Below are 27,014 nucleotides of genomic sequence, written 5' to 3'. Positions count from 1 at the left end.
CTAAAACCATAGAGTGGCATGACTATTTGAAATCAGTATGAAAGCTTCACTAAATTATATTATACTTTCCACTTTTTCTTTTTCCTAAATCAGAGAAATTATGAGAAATGGCAGTACCTTAGGAAAACCAAGCTCCTGAACAGAAATATAATTTGTGAGGACATTCAGCAACAAATCTAGAAAGCTGTTCTTTTCAGTTTTTTTGAGTGATCAGCTTAAGAAAGTCTTCTCACCAGAGTTTTATCAGGAGTGGAAGTCACCTGGGAGAACAATTGGCTCAACCAAGGGTTTTTTAGTCAATTCCTAATTATTCCATAATTGAAATTTGATTCCCAGATTATCAATGCCTAAACTTTGTTCTTCCTCTGGATTTTAGAACTGTGGTCATTTTTCTGCTCCCCCACTACCAGTGGGCTAAAGAGAGACAAAAGAAAGGATAAGCAACAAATTTTCCTATGTTAATGAGTATAGTTGGTGAGTAGGAAGGCGAAATGGGACTTAATAATTTATGGATTTCATGTATTTCTGAGAATTCCTGACCACCATGAAGATAAGTAATAGTTCATTATTTTAGTGTTAGTTATTTATTATATAAAGGAGTGCTAGGTACTGCATTAAAAGAAAAATAAACAGAAGGGAGAAGCATGCATGGCCAGGAGACTTATACAAGGTAAATTAAGGAGCCAAACATATGAATAATCAGAAAACTTTCAGGATTGTGGAGTATTTAGATAAACCTTTTACAAAAAAGTTTGCTGATCCCTGAACTAAGCCATCTGAGATTACCTCTAATTTTGATATTCCATACAACTATGAATTTATTAATTTAATAATGAATTTAATTTACAATAACTTACTAATTAATTTACAATTGCATCTTTTGTATAAACTTGCAACTTCTAATTTATGCGGTGACTTTTCTTTACAGACAACTTGGCATTTAATATTACTAGCAGAAGAAGGGTTTGTTTGTCATGTTTTATGAGTACAGTTAAGGGTAGCATCTGTAGATGGTTTGTTTTTTTTTAAATCATCATCATTAAAAATGTTTTAAGTGTGGTAAATGAACCTTTACAAATAGCAGTTGGAGACTCCTGTAATTAAAATCAGAAGAAAAACTGTTTGAGGATATTGATTTCTTATTCATTGGCATGACTTCTTGGAATACAGAAGTAAAATAGTACAATATACTAAAATGTCAACTATGAAAATTAATAAAGGGAAACCTCATTAAAATAGAGTCCAGAGGTTTAGCAGGGGAAGCTCTCATGCCACCACTCATACTCAATTGCAGACCAACAGGAAAAGACTGACCTTGCAGGTAGATACTACTTTACTACACCAGCAAGAGGAAGGAAGGCTTCCTCCTCCCTCAGCAACAGCACAGCCAATAAGAGACAGTCACAGCTCAGTCTATGAAAAGCCACTATACTTAGAACTCCCAATTTACTCCAATAAACTTTTTGTCTACAACGGCCTTCTAAACTTCCCAATTTCCTCTACGAAAGAGCACTTCTCTCCTTCGTTGGGTAGACTTGCCTATGGTTTTGTCATAGTTTGCTTGTCCTAGATTGGAATTATCTGCTATTCCTGAATAAACCCATCTTTTGCTGATAATAATAGGCCGTTTTATTTTTTAATGTTAACATTACTTGGTAGCCCTCATAGGGGCCCAAAGAAAACTTCCAATGACTCCAAGGTTGGTGAACAAACAGATGCTGGTACCCAGAGCTGATTGTGCTGTTTTCTTGAGGACTCTGATGTTTGAGGGTAAGTTTTCTCCTGGATTTAAAGCACTATGCCTTGTGTCTGAGCTCTCCAGGCTTTATTTGGGATCTGACTTAAGGCCTTGTTTTTTGTTTTTATCTGTAAGTATACTCCTTGGCTTTCAGTCTCACTCCTTTTCAGAATCAGAATATTCCTGAAGGAACTGTGCTAGCCTTTGGTCTAACTCCTTTTAGGAACCAGACTGTTCTTTTTGGAACTGTGTCATTTGGAAATGTGTAGGCTTTTGGTCTGACTCCTTCTTACGACTGGACTGTTCTGGTTAGTACTGTGCCTGTTGAAACTGTACTAGCCTTTAGTTGGGTCCTACCTGGGACTGGACTATTCCTACTGGAACTGAGTTGGTCTTTGGTCTGAGTCCTTCTGGAACCAGGCAGTTCCTGGAAAACCTCTAAAATCCCAGCCATCAGTCCACCTCCCCTTTCTGAGACTCCGGCCAGTTTTATGGTTAAAATCTATGGTCCCTTGGCATGCACATTTATAATTATGTGGGCCAACTTCGTCAAAAGTAATTTCTTTTTTTTCTTTTTTTTTTTACTCTTTTAAGTTTTTATTTAAATTTCAGTTAACATACAATGTAATATTAGTTATAGGTGTACAATTTAGCATTAAACACTTATATACCACACCTGGTACTCCTCACAAGTGTACTCCCTAATTCCCGTCACCTATTTAACCCATCCCCCACCCACCTTCTTCTTGTAACCATCAGTTTGTTCCCTCTTGTTAAGAGTCTGTTTCCTGGTTTGCCTCTCTCTGTTTTCCCATTGCTTGTTTTGTTTCTTAAATTCCATATGTGAGTGAAATAATATGGTTATTTGCTTTCTCTGACTGACTTACTTCACTTAGCTTAATACTCTCTAGCTCTACTCATGTCCTAGCAAATGGCAAGATTTCATTTTTTGTGGTTGAGTAATATTCCATTGCACATATACACCACAGCTTCTTTATTTATTCATCACTCGATGGGCATTGAGGCTCTTAGCATAATTTGGCTATTGTAGATAATGCAGCTACAAACATTGGGGTGAATGTATTCCTTTGAATTAGTATTTTTGTGTTCCTTTGGTAAGTATCTACTAGTGCAATTACTGGATCAGGGGGTAGTTCTATTTTTAATTTTTTGAGGAATCACCATACTGTTTTCCGGAGTGGCTGCACCAGTTTGCATTCCCCTCCAAGAGGGCTACCTATTCATCACATCCTCACCAACACCTGTTGTTTCATGTGCTGTTAATTTTAGCCATTCTGCCAGGCGTGCAGTGATATCTCATTGTAGTTTTTTTCTTAACTTTTATTTTGCTATATTAGCCACCATAGAGTAGATCCTCAGTTTTTGATGCAATGTTCCATGATTTATTATTTGCATATAACACCAGCACTCCATGCAATATGTACTCTCCTTAATACCCATCACCAGCCTATCCCAATTGTTTTATTTTGTATTTTATTCACTATCTGGATTCTTTTTGTGTCTTCTTCAATGTCTTTCAAGAGTGATCTGTAGTTTCTAGAATATAGATCCTTTAAGTCTCTGGTTAATTCTGAGATATCGTATGATTTTTGGTGCTATTGTAAATGGAATGGATTCCCTAATTTCTCTTTCTTCAGTCTCATTGTTCATGTACAGAAATGCAACTGATTTCTGAGCATTGATTTTGTATCCCACCACATTACTGAATTGCTCTATAGTTCTAGTAGCTTGGGGTGGAGTCTTTTGAGTTTTCCATACAGAGTATCATGTCATCTGTGAAGAGAGACAGTTTGACTTCTTCTTTGCCAATTTGGATACCTTTTATTCCTTTTTGTCGTCTGATTGCTGTTGCAAGGACTTCTAGTACTTTGCTGAATAATAATGGCGAGAGTGGGCATCCTTGTCGTGTTCCTGATCTTATGGGAAAGGCTTCCAGCTTTTCCCCATTGAGAATGATATTTCCTGTAGGCTTTTCTTGGTGGTTTTTATGAAATTGAGGAATGTACCCTCTATCCGTACACTCTGAAGGGTTTTAATCAAGAAAGGATGCTGTATTTTGTCAAATGCTTTTTCTGCATCAATTGAAAGGATTGTATGGTTCTTGTCTCTATTAATGTTTAAACGTCTATATTGTAAGCCTGTGCCATAAGGTGTAATATTAATTTTAAATTATTTATATTACTTTTACAAAATTAATGAATACAAAATTTAACTCCACCAAGACCGGATATTTCTTCTTTCATTTTCCTCTATGAAGAGCTATAGGAGACAGAGCTCAACCATTTAACAAAATCAGAAAAACAATATAAGAAAAAAAATGAGAAGTTCAACAGAGAGATACAAAATATAAAAAAGAATCAAACTTAAATTCTGGAGATCAAGAATTCAGTGACTGACCTACAAAATGCAAGAAGGTTTTTTTCTTCCTTCCTTCCTTCCTTCCTTCCTTCCTTCCTTCCTTCCTTCCTTCCTTCCTTCATTTCCCTTTCTTCTTTTCTTTTTCTTTCTTTTCTTTTTTCTTTCTTTCTTTCTTTCTTTCTTTCTTTCTTTCTTTCTTTCTTCTTCTTTCATTTTATTTTTTCTTTCTTTCTTTCGTTCTTTCTTTTCTTTCTTTTTCTCTCCTTCCTTCCTTCCTTCCTTCTTTCTTTCCCTCTCTTCTTTCTTTTTCTTTCTTCAAGATTTACTTGTTTATCTTAGAGACAGAGAGAGCAGGAGCCAGGGGGGAAAGAGGGGGAGAGAATTTGAGGCAGACTCGTCACTGAGTGCAGAGCCTGATGCAGGGCTCCATCTCACCACCCTGAGATCATGACCTGAGTGGAAACCAAGTCAGACACCTAACCAAGGCACCACCCAGGTGCCCCTACACTACTTTCAACAGCAGACTCTTCACACCAAAGAAAGAACCAAATGCCTTCGGAAGATGTCCAAACAACCAATAGGTGTGTGAAAAGGTCAACACCACGGATCATCAGCGAGAGCAAATCAAACCACAATGAGAGGTTACCTTGCACTTGTACATGATTTCAACTCTATGTGGAGTCTAAAAAATAAATAAATAAAAATTAATTAATTAATTGAAAGAAAAAGTGAAACCCTTAGTAACAGAGAGTAGAATGGTAGCTGCCAGGGGCTGGTGGGTGTAGACATTGATCAGAAGGTACAAACTTTCACTTCCATGTGAATAAGCTCTACAGCAAAGTGACTATAGTTAATAATATGTGTTGTATACCTGGAAGTTGCTAAGATAGTAGATCTCCAGTGTTCTTAACACACACACATAACTATCAGCTCTTGTTTCTTTGTTGATTTTCTGCTTAGGTGATCTGTCTATTGCTGAGAGTGGAGTGTTGAGTTCCCCTACTATTAACGTATTATTGTCTATATGTCTCTTTATTCTGGTTTAAGAATAATATAGGGTCCTTCTGTATCTCTAACTATAGGCTTTAGTTTAAAATCTAATCTGTGTGATATGAGAATTGCTACCCCAGCTTTCTGTTGAGGTCCATTGGCATGAAAAATGGTTTTCCATCCCTTCACTTTCAGTCTGGATGTATCTTTAAGTTCAAAATGAGTCTCTTGTAGACAGCAAATCGATGGGTCATGTCTTTTGATCCAATCTGCAAACCTGTGGCGTTTTATGGGGGCATTTAGGTCATTCACATTGACAGTGATTATTGAGAGATATGATTTTAATGATGTCATGTTGCCTGTGAAGTCTATGTTTCTATAGATTGTAAATTTCTGTTCTGTATCACTCGTGGGGCTTTTTTACTTTTATAGAACCCCTCTTAATATCTCATGTACAGCTGGTTTTGGTGGTTAGTTTCTGCCGATCCTGGAAGTTCATTATCTCTCCATCAATTCTGAATAACAGCCTTGCTGGATAAAGGATCCTGGGCTGCATGTTCTTCTCAGATAGAGCTTTGAAAATACCCTGCCAACCCTTCCTAGCCTGCCAAGTCTGTGTAGACAGGTCTGACGTTATTCTGATATTTTTCCCTCTGTACGTAAGGATTTTCTTCCCCCTGGCTGCTTTCAATACTGTATTGTTGGATCTAATATTTGCGAATGCACTATGACACGACGTGGTGTAGGTCTGTTCTCACTGACCTTGGGAGGGGTCCTCTCTGCCTCTTGGACACGGATGCTTGTTTTCTTTGCCAGATTAGGGAAGTTCTCAGCTACAATTTGTTCAAATATCTCTTCTAGACCTCTCTCTTTCTCCACCCCCTCAGGGATGCCAATGATTCTGACATTGGAACTTTTCATTGAGTCAGTAATCTCCCATAATCTACATTCTTGAGATTGGATTTTTTTGAGCCACGTTTCTGTTTTAGCTTTCTCTTCTACCACCCCATCCTCCAATTCACTAATTTGTTCTTCTGCCTCATTTACCCTGGCCATCAGAGCGTCTAGTTTAGACTGCATTTGATTCATAGCATTTTACATTTCTGCCAGATTTGCTCTCATTTCCGCCCTTAGAGATTCTATATTCTCGTTAATATTTTCGTTAATTTTTTTTTTCAATCCTACACATCCTCTTGACCATTGTTACTCTGAACTCCATTTCTGACAATTTGGTTATATCCATACCCATCAGTTCTGTGGCAGAGACCACAGACTCATTATCTTTTTTTTGCTGGGGGGGATTTCTCTTCCTTGTCTTTCTGATGAGGAGAGGTTGTGGGGATGCCCAGAGCCCCAATTATTGAGCATAACCCTGGCAGTGTGCACTTATTTTATAGGGACCTTAGGGATGTGGCCTTCTGGATTTTTCAGCCTGCCTTCTGGGGGAGGGGCCTGCCACACTGATACTCAAGCAACCCTGTTTGGGTAGAGTCACCCTGTCCCCTGCAAGGGGGGATGGGGATGGGCACAATGTGTGCTGGAATTCTGGGCTTTTGTTCTCTGGCAGCTTTCCCTGGTGGTTTTCTGTGCCTCTTCGGAGAGTCAGAGCAGCAGTGGCCGTATCCTAACGTCTGTCTCAGAAATGAGAGATCACAGTTCACTCTCCACTGAGCTCTCTTGGCCACTTTAACTCTGTTTCTGTCGGTGCTGCTAAAAACCCTGCAGGGTCCTGGGTTGTATGTCCCACAGCCACTCTCCCAGCCCTCACTTCCAGGGCCAGCAAGTTTCTGTCCTTTGTGCTTCTAACACCGCCAGCCGCCCCCGGTTCCTGCAAGCGCTCCCGAGCTCCCTGTTTCAGTGAGGTTCACGTGCGCTCCAGAGCACCGGTTTTCAGTCTGGTCACACGCGCGTTCCCAGGCTCAGGGTCTCAGTCTGCTCTCTCATGGGTGCCGGTCTGCCAGTCCGGCCTGCTCCCCAGTGCAAGTGGCTACTGCTTCCCAGCACTCAAGTGCATCGGTTCCCTCCCCCTTCTGTTTATCTTCCGATATCTATGTGTGGATTCACAGCTCCCCACTTCATACCTCAATACTCAGCGCTGGAGATGTTCGTTTGTTGAGATCCAGATGTATCTTCCTGTGTCTCAGGCTGATTCCGTGGGTGTTTAGGATGGTCTGGTAGATATCCTGCTCGACTCAGGGGACCAGCTGAAGAAGTGGTCCCCTACTCTTCTGCCATCTTTTCTCCTCCTTGCAGAAAGTGTTCGCTTTTCTGTTCATAGAGTTTCTGCTACTCTTTTCTTCATTCTCCAGTTGTGTTCATAGGTATTCAGAATGGTTTGGTAGCTCTCTAGCTGAATTCCTGGGACCAGACGAACTTTAGGTCTCCTGCTCCTCCGCCATCTTGGAACCAGAAGCTTCATTGTAGTTTTGATTTGTAGTTTATCCCTGATGATAAGTGATGTTGAGCATCTTTTCATGTGTCTGTTGGCCATTGGGATGTCTTTTTTGGAAAAATGTCTGTTCATGTATTCTGCCCATTTTCTAACTACATTATGTTTTTTGAGTGTTGAGTTTGATAAGCTCTTTATATATTTTGGATATGAACCCTTAATCAGATATGTCATTTGCAGCTATCTTCTCCCATTCCATAGGTTGCCTTTTAGTTTTATTAACTGTTTCCTTCCCTGTGATGAAGCTTTTTATTTTGATAAAGTCCCAACAGTTTTTTGTTTTTGTTTCCCTTGCCTCAGGAGACATACTAGCAAGAAGTTGGTATGACCAATGTCAAAGAGGTTACTGCCTGTGTTCTCCTCCAGGATTTTGATGGTTTCCTGTCTCACATGTAGGTCTTTCATCCAGTTTGAATTTATTTTTGTGTTTGATTAAGTAAGTGGTCTAGTTTCATTCATCTGCATGTGGCTGTTCAGTTTCTCCCAACACAATTTGTTGGGGAGACTTTTTTCCATTGGATATTCTCTCCTGCTTTGTCAGAGATTAGTTGACCATATAGTTCTGGGTCCATTTCTGGGTTCTCTATTCTGTTTCACTGATCCATGTGTCTATTTTTGTGCCAGCATCATACCGGTTTGATCACTACAGCTTTGTAATATAAGTTGAAATCTGGAATTGTGATTTTTCCAGCTTTGCTTTTCTTTTCAAGGTTGCTTTGGCTATTCAGGGTCTTTTGTGGTTCCATACAAATTTTAGGATTGTTTGTTCTTGCTCTGTGAAAAACGCTGTTGGTATTTTTGTAAAGATTTATTTATTTATTTATTTATTTATTTATTTATTTGAGAGAGAGAGAGAGATAGGAGAGAGAGAGAGCATGAGTAGGGAGAGGGGCAGGGGAGAGGAAGTAATAGACTCCCTGATGAGCAAGGAGCCCGATGTGAGGCTCGATTCCAGGACCCTGGGATCATGACCTGAGCTGAAGGCAGACGCTTAACTGACTGAGCCACTCAGGTGTCCCTATTGGTATTTTTTCCCCTATCAGTATTTTGATAGAGATTGCTTTGGATAGTATAGATATTTTAACAATATTTGGTCTTCCAGTCCATGAGTAGGGAATGTCTTTCCATTTCTTTGTGTCATCTTCAATTTCTTTCATCAGTGTTTTATAGTTTTCAGAATACAGGTCTTTCATCTCTTTGGTTAGGTTTAATCCTAGGTATCTTATGGTTTTTGGTGCAATTATGAAGGGGACTGATTCCTTGATTTCTCTGTCTGCTACTTAATTAATAGGGTATAGAAATGAAACAGATCTCTGTACTTTGATTTTGTATCTTGCAACTTTACTGAATTCACGAATCAGTTCTAGCATTATTTTTCATGGAGTCTTTTAACCAAAAGCAATTTTGAAATTCAATTGCCATTAGGGAAAACTTTCCAATCTCACCAAACTTGTTCCACTCAAAATCAAATTAGAAAACCATGGCTTCTCAAGAGAAAAGAGGAGGGGGGGGGGAGACCGGGATGCTGATTTTAAATGGTACCTTGAGGTTTCCACATGTTTCAGGATTCTAAATTTCTTCTGCAAAATACCATTTCTAAGGTGCCTGGGTGCCTTAGTTGGTTAAGTATCTGCCTTCAGCTCAGGTCATGATCCCAGGGTCCTGGGATCAACCTCTGCATTGGGCTCCCTGCTCAGCAAGGAGTCTGCTCCTCCCTCTCTCTCTGCCCCTCTCCCTGCTTGTGTGCGTGCTCTCTCTCTCAAATAAATAAATAAATCAATAAATAAAATCTTCAAAAAATAAAAAAATACTGTTTCTAAATTAACTGAAGAAAACGAATGAAGGAAGTCAAAATGACTTGTGAGGCCTCCTTTTTTTCCTCCCCAGTCTTCTTTGTCTGTAGTCATGTGGTAGCCATGTTGTGCTAGGGCCCTGCCTCTGGCACCATTTCCTATATTCTCTCTGCCAAACTTTCCTTGTCTTCTGAATCTTTCCCCATTCCTCTCCCATTCCTCTCCTGAACCTACTGAAATCTGCCTTTTAAATTAGATCTTCTGAGGATTGAAATAAATATCAATTTTCTTATGTTCCCTGGAATAAGGGTGAATTGTACCATAGTTAGAGTTTCTTACAGTGACTGAGGGCCCCCATAGGTTTGCTAAAAATTTTAGGGTAGCTATTTCAGCTTATGAACCTGGTTTCTCAGATTTATACCAATTAGTCCCCATGTTTGTTGTGAGGATCAGCCCAAACATTGGATGAAACTAGCCAGAAGGGAACGTCCTGAAAGGGATTTAGAGAAACAAAGCCCTAACTTTTGGCAAGATGCTAGATCACTCACTGGAAATCTCCATAGAGCAATTATAGTAGCTTTTTCGAAGACTGCTGATTGGAACAAAATTCAGACTTGCACACAAAAGTCTCATGAACCTGTTCATTACTATTACAGTCAAATCCAAATCGACTTTTAAAGAAAATTCTGGTCTTCCTTTAGATGTTAAAACCACCTGGGTAGCATTTAACTCTATGTTTATTAATGGGCTGAATCAGGATTATTCTCTTTTGGTTAAAAGGGCCTGCTCATTTACATCCTAGATGAGCCACCTAAAAGAAAGACCATCAAAATTCTCAATTTTTAACTTCAGCAAACAAAGGCCCCTAAACAAAACCAAAAGCCTTCTAATTTATGGTATTATTGGGAAGAACAAGGGCATTTAAAAAAAATAAAAGATTGTTACAAATTTAAGTGCTCCAGGCACCTTGAACCCTTTAACCAACCTTGCCAATGTCTTCCTAATTTACAATGATGGGGCTCTGAAGAACTACAGGTGTTCTTCCCAATCTTCCTTTTTAAATGGCTCAGAAAAACCACTCTCCAGATTGGAAATGAACCTCTCTCTTTGTCCTTATCGACACTGGAGCTACACTCTTAGTGCTTAACCCCACTGCTATAAAGCGGTCCCTGCTGTAGAGTACTAAAACAGTTCAAATAGTGGTGGTATCCAATAAACCTTAACAGATTCCTGTCTCTTAACCTATTCCCTTCTGCCTAGGCCCTTTGAGGGATATTCACCCTTTTTCTTCTTAGTTACTTCACCCCTATGCATTTATTGGGCCAAGATTGCATAGAAAATTATCATGCCAGAATTTTTCCCAAAAGGGGGAAACAATTCTATTATTCGACAGTAGTAACCAAAATAGCCAACCAGGGGAAATAAATGACTCTTCACCATCTTTTCTGTCCTCTGTCTCTGATGGCACTATAGCTGAATCTGGGGACACTGATCATTTATACCTGTTATATCAGCTACCATCCTCTTAATGGGCAAAATCCTCAATATCCTTCTGATATTGGCAGAATTGATAGTGTACCTCCAAGATTCAAATAAGTCACTCAAAATTTCTCTCCAGAATTAATCAGTGTTTATAAATAAAGAAGACCTTCAGGGCATCAAGCCCATGCTAGATTTTAAGTCCCAGGGTCTGCATTAGTCCCTGTAACACCTGTTTTACCTGTGAGAAAACCCAAGGCTGAGGATGGAGGTTTGTCTAGCAGCTCTGAATAATAAATAACATTGTTATCCTTTGGTACCCCATTGTTCCTAACCCCCTTACAATACTGATATATATTACCACTAAAAGAAAATTTTTCACTGTAATCAACTTATGCAGTGCATTTTTAGTATTTCAGTTGATTTAAGGGTAGCTGATATCTTTTTGTTTTCACTTGGGCAGTAATGCTCCAGGGTTTCACAGAGAGTCTGTCTTACTTTTAACAAACCTTACAAACTGATTTAAATGATAATAAAATTTTATATAGGCTTTACTTTGCTACAATATACAGATAATTTGCTTCTCTGCTCCCCCTTCTCAATCCTCTTCACAGGAAGATAGCATTCACCTGTTTAACTTTTGGCCTTAAAGGACATAAAGCCTCCAGAGAACAATTGCAGTTTACTAGTCTCAGGTTAGATACTGAAGGCATCAGATCTCAAAACAAGGACTACTTAATATTGACAGGTTAACTTTTGACTCCCTATGGCAATTTAGAAATAACTCCTCTAACCAATGCAGATTTTTCATGGTTTACTGATAGTTGTTATTTAAAGAACAAAAATGGTAAATATTGTATTGGGTGTGCTATTATAACTCCTTTTGAAGAGATTAGGTTGGCACCTTCACAGTTTGACTACTGCAGTTCAACAGACTGAATTATATACCCTTACTCAGGCTTCTTGTAGTTTAGCCAAAGGCAAAACTACAAACATTTATACCAATAGTTGGTGTGCCTTTGGGGGAGCTCGTGATTTTAAAATATTATGGAAACAATCAGATGCCCTTACCTTCAATGGGAACAATATTAGAAATGGTTCCTATATCCAAACATTTATTCAATGTCATACTCTTGTCAGCTGCTCTGGCTATTAACGTTCCTGGGCATTCCAGACTACACATCCTGGAGGCCAAACTAATCCACCTCAGTGATTTCCAACAAAAAATGTTGCTTTCAAGGATACCAATAGCCAAACCCCTGTCATTTTCCAAGGGGATATTCTCCCAAATTATAAGTTTTAGAAAAACTGAAAAGAGATACCCAAGAATTGGCCCCAAAAAGGGAAAAAATGGATATCTAATAATTGTTGGCTCAATAAAAAGAGAACTCTGGTTTGGACCAAATAACAATCCAGCCTACCAGACATTCTAAAAGTCCCACTATTTACAACTGTATATGCATTAACCATTGATCTACTGACAAAATGATAGCAATATTGGTGGGCAAAAGTTAATAAGGCTGCAAGAGGTGTCTACTTTGCCTGTCCCGCCTGTCCAAACTGCAATCCAGGGAAACCTGTTTGTACAAATGGATTTCACACAGCTTCTCCATATCATGGATGTACATATGTTTTAGTCATGGTTTGTATGTTTTCTCATTGGACCTAAGCTTTCTCTTGTAGATGGGCCAATGCCTCTTCTGTTAGAAAAGATTATCCCTACCTATGGAACCCTTCTTGAACTCTATAGTGATTGGGGAACATAATTTACTGGTCAGGTGCTTCGACAAATCTGTGTTGTTTTGCCAGCATTACAACACTTTCATTGTGCATACCATCCTCAATCCTCAGAGTTAGTCACACTCATTAATGGCACCAGTAAGACTTAATTGACAAAATTTTTAGAGACTCTCCAAACTCTTTGGCCTAAAGCATGGTTGTTGGTCCTTCTAAATCTCAGATCCACCCCCTTGGGAACTCATAAACTCACAAATCCTTTAAGATAGTCAAAGGATGTCCACTGCATTTGGCCCCTGCCTCCTCTGACCCACATTTGAAATAAGGAGATATACTTCAATACTGTAAAGACTTAATTGTTTCTATTAAAAATAACCATGCTTTGGTAGAGCAATCTTTTGCACCCCAGGAGATGATGACTTTAAGCATCACACCTTGCAACCCGGAGATTTTGTCTGTTGGAAAAGACACCTCCATAAAGACTCCTTCCAGGGGCGTCTGGGTGGCTCGGTCATTAAGCATCTGCCTTTGGCTCAGGGCGTGGTCCCAGCATTCTGGGATCGAGCCCTACATCAGGCTCCTCCGCTGGGAGCCTGCTTCTTCCTCTCCCACTCCCCCTGCTTGTGTTCCCTCTCTTGCTGGCTCTCTGTCAAATAAATAAAATCTTAAAAAAAAAAAAGACTCCTTCCAACCTCACTGGAAAGGCCTTTATCAGGAACTGCTAACCAACCCATATGCCACCAAACCCCAGGGCATATACTCTTGGATTTATGTGACACATCTAAAAAAAAAAAAAAGCACCAAACCCTGACTGAACCTGCACACTATGTAATGAACTGAAAGTAAAAACTTCCTGGAATTGAGGCAGATGACATCTGATGAGACAGCTTTCCCAAGCTATCTGGACTAGGCTTGTATACATTTTTCTCATGGTCACATCTTCTAGCTCTTTTGTGGAAAGAAAATGCTCTTGAATGCATTTCCCAAACTCTTACAAAAGGGGGAAACTTTTCCTATGATTACGGCCTTTTGGAAACAGCCTCATCATGGTCCTGTGACAGATTGATTTTTCACTTGTCTTTTCTGAAAGGTTGGAAGGTTCAGCGTTCACAAAAGTCTTTCTTTCATCTAAACTGTTGACTAACTTTGGATTCTTACCCAAATTCACGGTCTCTGAATTTACAGCCTTACAGACTGTACTATCAATAACACATATGGTTCTAAATATTTTTATCTTTTAAGATATAAATACTGTTTTAAATTTTTTTGAAGTTTTGCTGTTTTACAAAAAGGTCATCAGCTATTGCTTCATGTATATACCTGTACTGTATCTTCCCAAATGCACTCAGTTAATTCTTTCAGTGTGCTCCTGCAGTATTCACCATTTTGCTTTCATTGTTGCTTTAAGCAGAAACTTCTAAGAGGCATACACGACTACAGGTTCGCATTTATAGGGAGAAACTTTCTTCCCTAAGTTGTAATAAGTGCCAATCAATATTTCAATTGGCTACTTTCAGACCTAGAGTCTTGGTTTAGTACCATCATATATAACTTGGAATTGTTATGTTACTTATGTTTTGTATGATTAAGTTTTGTATTTTGTTGACTATTTAACATTTTTTATAGAAAAGATGTACCCAGTAAAGTGATGATGGGTTAGTGCATCAAAATGATCTCCCACACTTTATGCTAAGTGAAATAAGTCAAGTGGAGAAAGACAATTATATAGTTTCACTCATATGTGGAACATGAGGAATAGCACGGAGGACATTAGGGGAAGGAAGGGAAAACTGAAAGGGGGGGAAATCAGAGGGGGAGATGAACCTATGGATTCCAGGAAACAATCTGAGGGTTTCAGAGGGGAGGAGAGTGGGGGGACAGGTTAGCCTGGTATTAAGGAGGGCATGTATTGTAATAAACACTGGGTGTTATACGCAAATAATGAATCAGGAAACAGTACATCAAACACTAATGATGTACTGTATGGTGACTAACATAACAATAAAAAAAACCAGGAAGGTTGAAAGCTATAAAGTGATATTTGAAAAAAAAAATGATCTCCCACACTTACGACCTTGAGAAGACGTAGACTTTAGGTGGGAAGTCCCTGAGATTTTCTTCCTCCTAATCTTCCTTGTTACTCAAACGTGGTTTTAAGTGGTTTCCAAATACCGTGCACTTTCCCTCCGATTTAAGACATGACAGACATAAAAGGCTCTTCCTGGCACTGTGGGAAAAAAACCACTAAATATAAAGAACCTGACTATTGATCAGTGATGCTTTCAAAGAAAGATCTTGATCAAAAGGGGGAAAGGTGAAAATTAATAAAAGGAAATAGAGTTGGGAGGTTCAGCAGGGGGAGCTATCACACTCTACCACTCATAGTCAATTGCAGACCCAAGCGGAAGAGACTTTGGAAGAGACCTTGCCCCATGGACACTACTTTAGTACCCCGGAATGAAGAAGGAAGGCATCCTCCTAGCCCAGCATCATCTCAGCAACTATACTTAGAATTCCCAGTTTACTCCAATAAACTTTTTATTTATAAACAGTCTTCCCAACTTCTCATTTTCCTCTGTAAAAGAGCATTCCTCTCCTTTGTTCGGTGGACTTGCCTAAGGTTTTGTTATATCTTGCTTTCCCTAGATTTGAATTCTCTGCTATTCCTGAATAAACCCATCTTTTGCTGATAGAATAATGGGCAGTTTTACTTTTTAAGGTTAACACAGCATATGTACAAAAGACATCTTGTGTCGTGAGCCACATGACAACACAGGATGTAGTCAATATACTTAACCATGTACGCATTAGCAGTCACTCCCCATTCCTCCACAACACAGTCCTATCCCTAGGCACCATTAATCTACCTTCTGTCTCTATAGATTTGCATGTTCTAGAGTGGAAGCATACAATATATGGGATCCATATGTAACATGGATCAGTACTTCATTTTTATTGCCATGTAATATTCCATGATATGGATATAAAATATTTTATTTATCCATTCATCAGTTGGTGGGCATTTAGATTGCTTACATATTTGGGTTGTTATGAATGATGTTAATATCTAGGAGTGGTATTTGAGGAACTATCAGACTGTTTTCCAAAATAGCTGCACCATTTTACATTCTTACCAGTAATGTAGGAAGGTTCAAATTTCTCCACATCCTTGCCAGCAAACTCATTTTGTCTTATTTATTATACCCCTCCAGTGAGTGTGAAGTGGTATCTCCCTGTGGTTTTGATTTGCACTTCCCTAATGGCAAATAATGTTGAGCAATGTTTCATGTGCTTATTGGATATTTGTATGTCTTCTCTGGAAAATTTCCATTCAGATCTTCTGCCCATTTTTAAATGGGTTATTAGTTTTTTTGTTATTGAGTTGTAATTGTATTTATATATTCTGGATACAGTTTCTATATATTATTGAAAAATATTTTCTCCCATTCTAAAGCTCTTTTCACTTTTAAAAAAAATTATTTTTATTATTTATTTATACTGTTATGTTCCATTAACCAACATATAGTACATCATTAGTTTTTCATGTAATGTTCAATGATTCATTACTTGTGAATAACACCCAGTGCACATCACAACAACACACGATCTCCTTCATACCCATCACCAAGTTATCCCATCCCCCACCCCCTCCCTTCTGAAACCCTCAGCCACTTTTCCTGGAGTCATGAAATTCATATGGTTTGTCCCCCTCTCTGATTTCTACCCATTCCGTTTTCCTGACCTTCCCCTGTAGTCCTCCATGCTATTCCTTAGGTTCCATATACGAGTGAAACCATATGATGATTGTCTTTCTCTGTTTGACTTATTTCACTTAGCATAATACCCTCCAGTTCCATATGTGTTGATGCAAATGACAGGCATTCATCCTTTCTGATGGGTGTTGAGTTTGAGAAGTTCTTTATAGATCTTGGATACTAGCCCTTTACCTGTTATGTCATTTGCAGCTATCTTCTCCTGTTCCGTAGGTTGCATTTTACTTTTGTAGACTGTTTCCTCTGCTGTGCAGAAACTTTTTATCTTGAAGTCCCAGTAGTTCACTTTTCCTTTTGTTTCCCTTGTCTTTGGAAAGATGTCTAGCAAGAAGTTGCTGCGGCCAAGGTCAGAGAGGGGCTGCCTGTGTTCTCAAGGATTTTGATGGAGTGCTGTCTCACACTGAGGTCTTCCATTCATTTTGAGTTTATCTTTGTGTATGGTGTAAGAGAATGGTCCAGTTTCATTCTTCTGTATGTGGCTGCCCAAATTTTCCAGCACCATTTATTGAAGAGACTTTTTCTGTTGGATTTTCTTTCCTGTTTTGTTGAAGATCAGTTGCCCGTAGAGTTAAGGGTCCATTTCTGGGTTCTCTATCCTGTTCCATTGATCTATGTGTCTGCTATTATGCCCATACCAAAATGTCTTGATGATTACAGCTTTGTAATATACCTTGAATACTGGCATTGTGATGCCACCAGCTTTGGTTTTCTTTTTCAATCTTAATCCGGCTATTCAGGGTCTTTTCTGGTTCCATACGAATTTTAGGATTATTTGTTCCAGCTCTGTGCAAAATGTCAATGATATTTTGATAGAGATCGCATTGAATGTGTAGATTGCACCTGTAGCATAGAGATTTTCACAATATTTATTTTTATTCCTCCAATCCATGAGCATGGAATGCCTTTCCAGTCCTTTGTGTCTTACTCAATTTCATTTGTAAGTGTTCTATACTTTTCAGAGTACAGATCCTTTGCATCTTTGGTTAGGTTTATTCCTAGGTATCTTATGGTTTTGGGTGCAATTGTAAATGGGATGGATTCCTTAATTTCTCTTTCTTCTGCCTTATTGTTAGTGTATAGAAATGCAACTGATTTCTGTGTATTGATTTTGTATCCTGCCACGATGCTGAATTGCTGTATCAGTTCTAGCAAATTTGGGGTGGAGTCTTTTGGGTTTTCCACATATCATGTCATCTGCAAAGAGTGAGAGTTTGACCTCTTCTTTACCAATTTGAATGCCTTTTATTTCTTTTCATTGTCTGATTGCTGAGGCTAGGACTTCTAGTAATATGTTGAACAACAATGGTGAGAGTGGGCATCACTGTCGTGTTATTGACCTTAGGGGGAAAGCTCTCAGTTTTTCCCCATTGAGAATCATATTCACTGTGGGCTTTTTGTAGATGGCTTTTATGATATTGAGGTATGTTCCCTGTATCTCTACAGTGTAGAGAGTTTTAATCAAGAAAGAATGCTGTATTTTGTCAAATGCTTTTTTCTGCATCCATTGAGAGGATCATATGGTTCTTGTTTTTTCTTTTATTAATGTACTGTATCACATTTAGTAATTTTCGAATGTTGAACCATCTTTGCAGCCCAACAATAAATCCCACTTGGTCGTGGTGAATAGTCCTTTTAATGTACTGTCAGATCCTATTGGCTAGTATCTTGGTGGGAATTTTGGCATCTATGTTCGTCAGGGATATTGGTATGTCATTCTCTTTTTTGATGAGGTCTTTGTCTGGTTTGGGGATTAGGGTAATGCTAGTCTCATAGAATGAGTTTGGAAGTTTTCCTTCCATTTCTATTTTTTTTTAAATAGCTTCAGTAGAATAGGGATTATTTCTTCTTTAAATGTTTGGTAGAATTCCCCTGGGAAGCCATCCAGCCTTGGACTCTTGTTTTTGGGAGATGTTTGACTACTACTTCAATTTCCTTGCTGGTTATGAGTCTGTTCAGATTTTTCTATTTCTTCCTGTTTCAGTTGTGGTAGTTTATAAGTTTCCAGAAATGTATCCATTTCTTCCAGATTACTAATTTGTTGGCATTTAGTTGCTTATGATCTGTTCTTAAAATTGTATTTCCTTGGTGTTGGTTGTGATCTCTCCCCTTTCATTCATGATTTTATTAATTTGGATTCTTTCTCTTTTCTTTTTGATAAGTCTGGCTAGATGTTTATCAATCTTATTCTTTCAAAGAACCAGCTTCTAGTTTCATTGATCTATTCTACTATTCTCATTTCTATTTCATTGATTTCTGCTCTAATCTTTATTATTTCTCTTCTCCTGCTTGGTTTAGACTTTACTTGCTGTCCTTTCTCCAGCTCTTTAGGTGTAAGGTTAGCTTGTGTATTTGAATTTTTTCTAATTTTTTGAGAAGCTTGTATTGCAATGTACTTCCCTCTTAGGACCACCTTTGCTCTATCCCAAAGGTTTTGAACATTTTCATTTTAGTTTCCATGAAGTTTTTATATTCTTCTTGAATTTCCTGCTTGACTCATTCATTCTTTAGTAGGATGTTCTTTAATCTCCAATTGTTTGAGTTCCTTCCAAATTTCCAGTTGTGATTGAGTTCAAGTTTCAAAGCATTGTGGTATGAAAATATGCAGGGAATAATCCCAATCTTTTGGTATTGGTTGAGACCTGATTTGTGACCCAGTATGTGATCGATTCTGGAGAAAGTCCATGTGCACTCAAGAAGAATGTGTACTTTGTTGCTTTAGGATAGAATGTTCTGTATATGTCTGTGAAGTCTGACTGGTCCAGTGTGTCATTCAAAGCTCTTGCTTCCTTGTTGATCTGCTTAGATGATCTGTCCATTGCTGTATGTGGGGGTGTTGATGTCCCCTACTATTACTGTATTTTATAAATGTGTTTCTGTAATATGGTTATTAATTGGTTGTTATAATTGGCTGCTCCCAAATTAGGAGCATAAATATTTATAATTGTTAGATCTTCTTGTTGGGTAGACACTTTAAGTATGATATAGTGTCCCTCTTCATCTCTTATGACAGTTTTTGGTTTAAAATCTAATTTGTCTGATATGAGGATTGCTACCCCAGCTTTCTTTTGAAGTCCATTAGCATGATAAATGATTCTCCACCCCCTCACTTTCAGTCTGGAGGTGTCTTTAGGTTCAAAATGAATCTCTTGCACAAAGCATATGGATGGGTCTTGCTTTTTTTATTGAATCTGATATTCTGTATCTTTTTATTGGAGCACGTAGCCCATTTACATTCAGAGTAACTATCGAAGATATGAATTTAGTGCCATTATATTACCTGTAAAGTCCCTGTTCCTATAGATTGTCTCTGTTTCTTTCTGGTTTATGTTACCCTTGGGCTCTCTCTTCACTTATAGGATCCCCTTTAATATTTCTTGCAGGGCTGGCTTCATGATCACATATTCTTTCAGTTTCTGTCTGTCCTGGAAGCTCTTTATCTCTCCTTCCATTCTGAATGACAGCTTTGCTGGATAAAGTATTCTTAGCTGCATGTTTTTCTCATTTAGTACCCTGAATATATTATGCCAGCCTCTTCTGGCCTGCCAGGTTTCTGTGGATAGGTCTGATGCCAGTCTAATATTCCTATCCCTGTAGGTTAGGAACCTCTTGTCTTGAGCTGCTTTCAGGATTTTCTCTTTATCTCTGAAATTTGCAAGCTTCACTATTATATGTTTGGGTGTTGATCTATTTTTTATTAATTTTGGGAGGGCTCCTCTCTGTCTCTTGGATATGAATGCCTGTTTCCTTCTCCAGTTTCAGGCAGTTCTCAGCTATGATTTGCTCAAATATACCTTCTGACCCTCTCTTTCTTCTACTTTGGGCATCCCAATAATTCTGATAGTGTTTCATTTTATGGCATCCCTGATTTCTTTTTTTTATAATAATATTTTTTTATTATGTTAGTCACCATATAGTACATCCCTGGTTTTTGATGTAAAGTTCCATGATTCATTAGTTGCGTATAACACCCAGTGCACCATGCAATACGTGCCCTCCTTACTACCCATCACCAGCCTGTCCCATTCCCCCACCCCCCTCCCCTCTGAAACCCTCAGTTTGTTTCTCAGAGTCCATAGTCTCTCAGAAGGGGGAATGAAGCAACACTGATTTCTTGAAGTCTCCCCTTGTGGTCCACTAGTTTTTCTCTCTTTTCCTCGGCTTCCTTACTTTCCTTCAACTTGTCTTCTGTCCCTCTCTCTTCTGCCTCATTTACCCTAGCTGTTACAGTATCCAATTTAGACTGCATCTCAGAGCATTTTTAATTTTGGCCTGATTAGATCTCATTTCTGCACTAAGAGGTTCTCTAGTGTTTTTTATGCTTTTTTCAAGTCCAGCTAGTAACTTTATAATTTTTATCCTGAATTCCAGTTCTGACATTTTACTTATATGCATATTGATTAGATCTGTGGTGGAGTATTACCTCTGGTTCTTTTTTTTGTTGTGAATTCCTCCTTCTAGTAATTTTGTCCAGAAAAGAATGGATGAACAAGTGAGCACTATCAAAAATATCAACCACAACCCAAGTGAAATATCCAAAGAGGTCATAAACCAGAAAAGAAAAGAAAAGAAAGAAAAGAAAAGAAAAGAAAAGAAAAGAAAAGAAAAGAAAAGAAAAGAAAAGAAAAAAAAGAAAAGAGAAGAAAAAGAAAAAAGTAAAGAAAGGTGGTGGGAGAGAATATAATCTTACAGGGTGGACAAAACAGGGTGGTCCACTTGGTCCTGATTGTATTTTGGTCTGTGTGTTAGAAGACACTAAATCCCAAAATCGTAAAGAAAGCAGGTTTTATATATATATATATAATATATATATATATAAAAATATATATATTATATATATATAATATATATATATTATATATATATATATAAAATTGAATACAGTGAAAGGAAGCCAAAAGTGAAGAATATATTTATAAAATGTGAATGTAAAAACTGAAAGTTAAAAAAGACTTAAAAACAAAGAGTTGATAAAACAAGAACCTAGTTGAAAGGGGGAAAGAAAAGAAGTGGAAATTTTTAAACTGAAGGATAAAGGAATCATGAGAGAAAAAAAAAACTTTGAATTTTATATATTATTTTCCCCTAGCACTGGAGTTTTACAGTCCTGTGTGGTCCGTAAACTTGCTGTTCACCTGTTCTTCCAGGTGGTCTTCTGGGGGAGGGGTCTGCTGCCGTGCTTCTCAGGTGTCTTTGCTTGGGCAGAGTTGTACTGCCCCTTGTCAGGGGTCTGGGCTCAATGTAATCTGTTTTTAGTTGCTCTGTGTGGCTTCTGTTCCCTGAAGGCTTTCCACACCTCTTTAGAGGATCAAAATGAAAATGGCCATGCCTAATCTCCAGGCCCAGAGTGGAAAGATCACAGTCCCCTCTTCAGTAAACCCTTAGGAATAAATGGTCTTCACTTTTGTGTGTGCCAAAGTCTGAAGACTCCTGTGGTGTGTACCCACACATATCCTCCCAGGGGAAGGAGAAGGGTCCTGCACTTCTACACTTTGTAGGGCCCTGGCATGGAGAGCAGTTCTGATCATGGTGTACCTGCTCCTCCCTCCACCATTTATCTTTTGATATATCCCCTCAGAATCACTTCTCTGCACATCCTACCTTGCAAAAAGTGGTCGCTTTTCTACTTGTAGTGTTCCAGGTATTTTTTTCTTACATCTTGGGTTGAATTCATGGGTGATCAGAATGATTTGATAGTTATGTAGCTAAATTCAAGGGACCAATTGAAACGAGGTGCCCTACTCTTCCACCATCTTACCTCCCCTCCCTCTTCAGAGTCTTTTGCAGTTTTTTTTTTAACCTGTAAAATTGGCAGCGATGTCTTTCATTCCTTTTTTTTTTTTTTTTTTCACTTATTTGAGTCTTCACTATTTTGTTACTGGTCAGTCTAGTTTAAAAATTTAATTTTGTTAATCTTTCCAAAGAATCAACTTGTGGCTTTGTTAATTTTTTCTACTGATTTTGTATTCTCTATTTCACTGCTTTACGCTCCAAATTTTCTTTCTGCTAGCTTTTGGTTCACTTTGCTCTTCTTTTTCTAGTTTCCTAAGGCAGAAGTTTATGTTACTGATTTGAGATATTCCTTCTCTTGAAATATAGGGATTTATAGCTATAAAATTCCCTTGAATGACACTGTTAGCTGCATTCCATACATTTCTGTTTTTCCATTTTCATTCGTCTCCAAATATTTTCTAGTTTCCCCTTGTGATTTCTTCTTTGACCCATATTTAAAGTGAGTTAATTTCCTTCCAAAGTCTCCATGTTTTCCTCCTCTATTACTGATTTCTAATATTTTTTTTACTGTGGCCAGAGAACATGTTTTGTATGATTTGAATCTTTTAAAAATTTATTGACACTTGTTTTTTGGCCTAGCATTTGGTCTATGCTGAAGAATGTTCCATGTGCACTTAGGCAGAAAGTGTATTCTGTTTAAGTCTTCTATTTACTTGATCTTTTGCCTAGTTGTTCTATCCATTATTGAAAGAGGCCTTGAAATTATTGTTGAATTGTCTATTTCTCCCTTCAGTTCTGTCAGTTTTTGTTTCATGCATTTTGATAGGTTCTTAGGTGCATATGTTTTAAATTGTCATATCTTCCTGAGAGATTGAATTTCTACTCATTATGAAATATACCTTTTTATCTCTAGTAGCATTTATTGGTTTTAAAGTTTATTTTTTCTGATATTAGTTTAGGCGCTTCAACACTTCTATGGTTAATTCTTGCAGAATATATATATTTCCCATCCTTTTAAAAAAAGATTTATTTATTTGAGAGAGAGAGTGGGGGGAGGGGAAGAGGGGGAGAATCTTTAAGCAGACTCCCTGCTGAACACGGAGCCAGATATGGTGCTCAATCTCACAACCCATGAGATCATGACCTGAGCCAAAACCAAGAGTTAGACACTGACTGAGCCACCCAGGCACCCTTCCCATCCTTTATTTTCAACCTATTTGTATCTTTGAATATGAAGTGCTTCTCCTATAGACAGGATACCTGTTGGATCAATTTGGCTTTTGATTTTTAAATTCAATCTTACAATCTCTATTGCTACATCTTTCACTTTAATTTTTTTTTAATATTTTTTATTATATTATGTTAGTCACCATACAATACATCCCTGGTTCTTGATGTAAAGTTCTTCTATATGCCTCATGTCTTTTTTTTTTCTATTCCTACTTTATTGCCTTCTTGTATTAAGTGGATATGTTCTAGTGTAACATTTTGATCCCTTTAATATTTTCAGTATATTTCTTACAGTTACTTTCTTAGTGGTTGTTCTAGGGATTAAAATATACATCCTAACTTCTCAGAATTTACTTCATATTTCCACTGATTAGTTCCGGTGAAGTATATAACCTTTACTTCTATATAGCTCCTTTCCACACCACCTTTTTATATTATTGTTGTATGTATTATATCTATATGTTACATTTATATGTGTATCAAACTCAACAATACATAGTTAAAACTATTAGTTTATATGATCTTATATCTTTCCAAACATCTAAGAGAAGGGCAGGTGTATATTCATAGATTTTGTTATATTAATCATTGTATATACCATTTCTGGCTCTCTTCATTCATTCTGTGGGTTCTGGCTATCACCTAGCTTCATTTCCAAGAATTACTTTCATTACTCCAAGACAGCTTTGTATCCACTCCCAACAAAAGAATACATATTGCTTCATGTGGTTGTTTTCTAAGTCAACTTAAGTGAAGTTTTAAAATTTTCTTGCTCTACTGGCAGCATTCTGTGGCAGAATATCTCATAGGAAATTCTCTATTCCCAGGTATGGGTCCCTGGGCTTCTTGCCCCAGAAATGCAGTAGCTGGCACCATGGAAGGTGACAAGCTTCCCCAAGGATGACTCTTCCAAGCCTATCCACCTTACAGCTTTCCTCGGCTACAAGGCTGGCATGACTCACATTGTGTGAGAGGTCAGCAGGCCAGGATCCAAAGTGAAAAAGAAGGAAATTGTGGAGGATGCAACCATTGTGGAGGCGCCATCCATGGTGGTGGGCACCATGGGCTATGAAGAAACCATTCAAGGTCTCTGTACTTTTAAGACCATCTTTGGGACGCCTGGGTGGCTCAGTCGGTTTAATGTCTGCCTTCAGCTCAGGTCATAATCCTAGAGTCCTGGGATCGAGTCCTGTGTCGGGCTACTTGCTGAGCGGGGAGCCTGCTTCTCCCTCTGCCTGCCACTCCCTGTGCTTGTGCTCTGTCTCTCTGACAAATAAAAAATATTTTAAAAAGACCATCTTTGCTGAACACATCCATGATATAAGTACAAAAGGCACTTCTATAAGAACTGGGGTAAGTCTAAGAAGGCCTTCAATCAAATACTGCAAGTGGCAGGATAACAACGGCAAGCAGCAGCTAGAGGACTTCAACAGCATGAAGTACGGCCAAATCATCCACGTCATCACCCACACTTAGATGCCCCTGCTTCCTCTATGCCAGAAGAAAGCCCATCTTATGGAGATCCAGGTGAATAGAGGCATAGTGGCTGAGAAGCTGGACTAGGCCTCCGAGAGCATGGAACAGCAGGTGTTTGTGAACCAAGTGTTTGGGCAGGATGAGATGATAGATGTCATTAGTGTCACCAAGGGCAAAGGTTACAAAGAGGTCACCAGCCACTGGCACACCAAGAAGCTAACCTGCAAAACCCACCAGGGACTGTGCAAGGTGGGCTGTATTGGGGCATGGCATCCTGCCCAAGTGGCCTTCTCCATGGCATGGGCTGGGCAGAAAGGCTACCATCACTGCACTGAGATCAACAAGAAGATCTACAAGATTGGCCAGAGCTACCTCATCAAAGATGGCAAACTGATCAAGAACAATGCTTCCACTGATTATGATCTGACAAGAGCATAAACCCTCTGAGTCAGCTTTGTCCACTATGATGAAGTGACCAATGACTTTGTCATGCATAAAGGCTGTGTTGATAACCAAGAAGCAAGTGCTTACTCTCCACAAGTTGTTGCTTGTGCAGATCAAATGGCAGGCCCTGGAGATTGACCTTAAGTTCATTGACACCACCTCCAAGTTTGGCCATGACTGATTCCAGACTGTGGAGGATAAGAAAGAATTCATGGGACCACTTATGAAAGACCAAATTGCAAGAAGCTGCTGCTTAATGTCAGGAGCAGATTGTGCAACTGGTGGGGATCTCAATAAACATTATTTTTCAGTGGAAAAAAAATTCTCCTAAAACAAAGAAGAAACACGCAATTATACTGTCTTTTACTAAGTATCTACGTGTGACTTTATTGGTGCTCTGGTGTGTGGGTGTGTGTGTGTGTGTGTGTGTGTGTGTATTTGAATTACTGTCTGGTGTCACCTGCTTTTTGCCTGAATAATTCCTTTGTACTTCTTGCAATAGAGATTTACTAGCAATGCATTTTCTTTTTACTTATATGATAACATCTTTATTTCACCTTCATTTTTGAATGATAGTTTTGGATATAATATTCTTGATTGATAGTTTTTTATTTAAAAACATTTTTAAGGGTTTTTATTTGTCAGAGAGTGAGCATAAGCACAAGCAGGGGGGCCTGATGCGGGGCCTGATCCCAACACCCTGGGTTCATGACCTGAGCCAAAGGTAGACACTTAACCAACTGAGCCACCCAGGCATCCCTTGATTGATAGTTTTTTAAATTTCGGCAATTTGAATATGCGATCCCTGTCTTCTGGCTTTCACTGTTTATGAGAAACCTCACCTGTTAATCATATTGGGGTTTCCCTATATGTGAGGAGTCTTTTATCTATCTCTTACTGCTTTTACAATTTTCTCCTTATCTTTAGCTTTGAACATCTGTGTTTTTCCTAAATGGTGTCTGTTGAGCCTTTTTGACGTGTTATATTTTTCATCAAATTTAGATGTTTCCATTCATCTCTTTGAATATTTTTTCCTGCTCCTTTCCTCTCCTCTGCTTACAGTTTGAATACGTTGGTATTTTCAATGGTGTCCTACATTTCTCTTGAAGACATTTTTCATTTTTGTCTCTGTTCTTCAGATTGCATAATCTCTTGATTTATATTCAAGTTTGAGGACTCTTTGGCCAGCTCAAATATACTATTGAGTTCCTCTAGTAAATTTCTCATTTCAGTTACTGTACTTCTCAACTTCAGAATTTCCATTCAGTTCTTTTAAAGTAATTTCTATTTCTTTATTGATAAATCTTTATATGCTATAGTTACCATCCAGGCCCCTTAAAGCACTATTTACTGCCTGTTTTTCCTGTGTATGCATGATACTTTCCTGTTTCTTTGCATTTCTTAAAATCTTTTGTTATAAACCAGACATTGTATTATAGTATCTTATAGCAACTCTGGATAATGATCCTTCTCCTATAAGGAATCAGCATTTGCTTGGTTATTTCCCCTGCAGCATGCAGCATGATGTTACCTATCTTTTAGTCTAGCCACCTAAGGGTTCTCTCTGGGTCGGTATAATGCACTTATTGGCGGGATTTTTACCCTTTACCATTGGATGTGTATGTGCTTGGAGGCTGCTATTTCAGGGAGTATTCTTTTGACCCACGTTCAGCGAGGGACTAGTAATTGGGAGTTTCCTTCTCTGCTCTGGGAGGGCACAGTTTTAGACATATACATAGTCTTCCAGATTGCCAAGGAGTGTGATTTTATTTTTAAGCCTGTGTTCCTAATAGTCA

General features: G+C 38.4%; 1 pseudogene; it reads left to right on the top strand.

The window, feature by feature from the left end:
* The first annotated feature begins 1,688 nt into the window (after window positions 1-1,688).
* Window positions 1,689-25,702, top strand: LOC103674189 (annotated as a pseudogene).
* Window positions 25,703-27,014: the final 1,312 nt, after the last annotated feature.

This window comes from Ursus maritimus (assembly GCF_017311325.1).
Source record: "Ursus maritimus isolate PB19 chromosome X unlocalized genomic scaffold, ASM1731132v1 scaffold_X1, whole genome shotgun sequence".
In the NCBI taxonomy this organism is placed as follows: domain Eukaryota; kingdom Metazoa; phylum Chordata; class Mammalia; order Carnivora; family Ursidae; genus Ursus; species Ursus maritimus.
This window is presented reverse-complemented; position numbering and strand designations above follow the sequence as displayed.